The sequence below is a fragment of the Quercus suber genome, unplaced genomic scaffold (assembly GCF_002906115.3).
Source record: "Quercus suber isolate HL8 unplaced genomic scaffold, Cork oak 2.0 scaffold_586, whole genome shotgun sequence".
NCBI lineage: Eukaryota > Viridiplantae > Streptophyta > Magnoliopsida > Fagales > Fagaceae > Quercus > Quercus suber.
In genome coordinates this window covers 454,393-458,448 of record NW_027070031.1, presented here as the reverse complement: position 1 = coordinate 458,448, position 4,056 = coordinate 454,393, and the positions used below count along the sequence as shown (strand labels likewise).

The 4,056-nt window shown below is 34.7% G+C and overlaps 1 pseudogene; it reads left to right on the top strand.

Annotated features, from left to right (window-relative positions):
* The first annotated feature begins 6 nt into the window (after positions 1–6).
* On the top strand, positions 7–1,357 carry LOC112031554 (heat shock 70 kDa protein 4-like; annotated as a pseudogene).
* Positions 1,358–4,056: the final 2,699 nt, after the last annotated feature.

Sequence of the window (4,056 nt, the reverse complement as noted above, 5' to 3'; positions counted from 1 at the left end):
GAGAAGGGTTTCTTTGAAGTAAAGGCTGTTGCTGGAGACACTCACCTTGGAGGTGACGACTTTGATAACAGAATGGTAAAGCACTTCGTTAATATATTTAAGAGGCAGCACAAGGTGGACATTAGTGTAGACTTCAAAGCTCTTAGGAGGTTAAGAACCGCTTGTGAGAAAGCAAAAATAATTCTTTCTTCTGCAATGGAGACTACTATTGAAGTTGATTATTTATATAAAGGTATTGATTTCTCTTCAACTATTACCCGTGCCAAATTTGCGGAACTCAATATGGATTTGTTCAGGAAGTGTATCCATATCGTGGAGCAGTGTTTGACTGATGCTAAGATGAACAAGATCTGTGTCCATGACGTTGTTGTTACAGGTGGTTCTTCCAGAATTCCCAAGGTGCAGCAGTTGTTGCGGGACTTCTTTAATGGAAAGGAGCTTTGTAAGAGCATTAAACCAGATGAGGCTGTGGCCTATGGAGCTGCTGTTCAAGCTGCAATCTTGACCGGAATGGGCAATGAGAAACTTCAAGACATCATGCTCTTAGATGTCACTCCTCTGTCCCTCGGTGTAGAGGTTTGTGGATCAGAGATGTCTATTGTGATTCCAAGGAATACCGCCATTCCCACCAAGGAGGAGAACTACTACAACATGAGTGACAATCAAACTTCTATGTTGTTCACTGTTTACGAGGGTGAGAGAGCTAGAACTTGTGACAACAACTTATTGGGACAATTTCGGCTCTCTGGCATTCCTCCAGCGCACCTAGGGGCGTTACTAAGGCAAAAGTTTGTTTTGATATTGACACTAATGGTATCTTGAATGTTTCTGCTAAGGAGATGACTTGACGGAACTAGAATTCGAAGTCGAGGGGGGCAAATATAATTTTCCTTAGGTTTATTTTCTAAAGTCTTAAATATATACCTACTATTTAATATTTTAAAAAAATTTGAGGGGGGCCGTTTGTATGTAGTTCCGTCCCTCCACTGGTGTGATGAGTAAGATCACTATCACTAATGATAAGGCAAGACTGTCCAGTGAAGAGATTGACAGAATGGTCCAGGATGCAGAGATATACAAGGCTGAAGATGATGAACACAGGCAGAACGTTGAAGCTAAGGTAGCTTTGGAAAACTATGCCTACGATATGAGAAATACTATCAATGATAAGAAGATTGGTGCCAAGCTTGGCCTTGTACGTAAGAAAAAGATTAACGATGCTATTGAACAGGTGATTCAGTGGTTAGATGGCCTCTAGCTCGTGGGTTCAGAAGAGTATGAGGACAAGCTGGAAACGCTTGAGAGCATCTGCAACCCCATCATTCAGAGGAATTGTGGACAAAATCAAAAACTTTGAGCTGCACCTCTCAAAAGTACAACACATGTTAGGGTGCAAACCATTTCACCAGTGTGACTATTTCGAATTTATTTTTCCAACCCTTTTAAGTCTTTTATTTTCTTGCTAGTATTTTGTCCTTGTTTGGAAATTTATGACTAAATTTTTGGATTTGTCATTTTATGCCAGCTGATAAGGTTTAGCTTCAACCTGTCTAGCTCGGAAGTTGATTTATACTGGTAAAATCCACAGTTTGTTTGCACTTTAGAGTCTTAGATTAGATTAGTAAGCAATATGAATTGATAAAGGGTTAGCCTGGACTCTGTTCATGGAGAGGATAAATTGCCCTGTTACGTAACCTTTCTGAAATGTAACCTGACCCCTGAATTTATATATAAAAATAATAATAATAATAATTAAAATAAAATAAAATAAAACCAGATTCAAGGAAAAGAGAATTTTTATTTTTTGGTTGTGAGAGAAATAGAGGACAGCAAAGGATCCTGAATCAATCCAGATACCAACACTGGGATTTCTATATTCTACTGGAAAGTCAAAGTGAGGATCTTAAGCTTGTCTTGCCATAAAAGATAAAGAGGAAGGTAACCTTAAAATTAATTTCACATCCCCACGTTTTCCTTTACAACTCCACTTGACAGTTCGTCATGTACCATTTTGTGAAAATAAAAGATGCAGCTTATTACTTAATTTTAACATAATAACAAGACGTAGGATGCCATATGGTAAAATTCTCTATAAAAAGACATATTGTGAGAAAGGTTATTGAAATAGTTATCTGTACTTTTAGAAATAATAGACTTAGTCATTAATCCATGTAACACATGAAAAAGTTAGACAAAATAATTATATATAATTTTTTTTTAATTAATAAGTACATAATCAAAAGGTGAAATTAGAGAATTTATAGAAAAGAACATATCTAATTTAGTTATTATTTTTTAAAAATGAATTAAAAAGGATTTTTTTTTTGTTTTGACCTGCTTAATTTATTTTTAAAATGTGTGGTTTTAATTAGTTTAAAGAAGCATAGTATAGCATTATATATTCATAACTATTAAAAATACATGTTTGACTAATCATGTGAAAAGCTTATAACGGTTGATTTTCAAAAACTTATATGGTAACTTTAAAAAATATCCACACAAAAAAAAAAAAAAAGGTTTCATATTATANTGTAAAAATATTGTAGTAATATTTAATTGTGATTTTTTACTCTTTTTATTTTTTCCTTTCTTTCCTTGCATCCATACGATTTTTTTTTCTTGCTTTTTCTCATCCACACACGTATCCCATCCCCACCCCTTTAGTCTCATCTTGTTTTTACTTTTCTAGACTCTTCCTCCAGAGGGCGTATTCTCCTCTCTGCTTTTATTTTTCTTTCTTTTTTCTTTGGGTCAGTACTCAGTAGGAATACAAAAAGAAAGACTACAAACAAAAACTAATCTCAGTACATCGCCTAGCCATGCTACCCCCAGAAAGATCATTCTCAACAACACTAGCCGTATCCTCAGGGGGATTCTTGAAAACAATGAAATTCTTTCTTTATCTCTATCTCTCTCTCTTTCTCATTCTCTTTCTCTCATACTCTCACCCGGTCACACACACATTACCAGCGGAGAACAAAGCCAGAATTTAAAGCTTGCTTCACCCAAGAGAGGAGTTTCTGAAGATCTGGAGCTGCGTGATGTGCTCTGAAGAGAGAAGAAGAAGAAATATAAAGATATGCTATGTTTTTCTAGAGATGGAACTCTGAAGACATGATGTACTCCAACGGTTGTTTTTCTTTTTCTTTTGTTTTTCTCTCTGTTTTTTTTTTTTCCGTTCAGATTCAAAGGGAACCGTGAGAAACGGTCTGATCACGGTTCTCAGAACCGTGTGGTCCGACCGCGGTTTGAACGTTTCCCGGAATTTTTCCTATGGTGCGGTTCTTGAGGCTAAAAGAACCGCAAAACTGAACGGTTCAAGGTTTTTTCGGTCGGACCGTACGGTCCAGTCCGGGTTTCAAAACCATGAATAAACCTGATTTTAGAGTATGTCCTAACCACTTTCTTCTTTATCCTCCTCAATATATAGATTGCTAGTAAGCCTCATTCGTTCCTCTAGGGGAATTCGATAAAGGGGATCCCAAAACCAACAGAGGAGGTCCACATCTTAATCATTTTTTTTTTTTTGTTGATAATAAAATCTTCTTCTACTATTTATTTTTTACTATACATACAATTTCAAATTAAAATCTTATTAATATATAAATTTAAAATGACATTACAAATGCGTAACAAAAACCATTATAGCCTAAATAAATTATGCATTAAAATGTTAGCAATATATATTATTCTTCAAATTTTTATGCTAAATGTAAATTAAAATTTAAAAAAGTTAAAATGTTTATTGTGTGTGCATTTTTTCTACAGTGGCATAAAAATTAAGAAAAAAAATAGAAAAAAATAGGGTAAATTGCACTTATCTCTCCTAAGATTTTTTGTTATTACACTCAACTTTCCTCTAGTATGGAATAAGAAACTCATCTCCCTAAAATACAGATTATTTACATAGATCTCCCTTGAATGATCGGAGAAAAAAATCTTTAAAAAGTCTTGAATTTTCTATATTATCATCTACTTAGAGCACTAGCATCAAGTATGCTAAATTCTAAATTTTTAGCATTTAGCACACCAAACACAAAATACCCACCTACATCT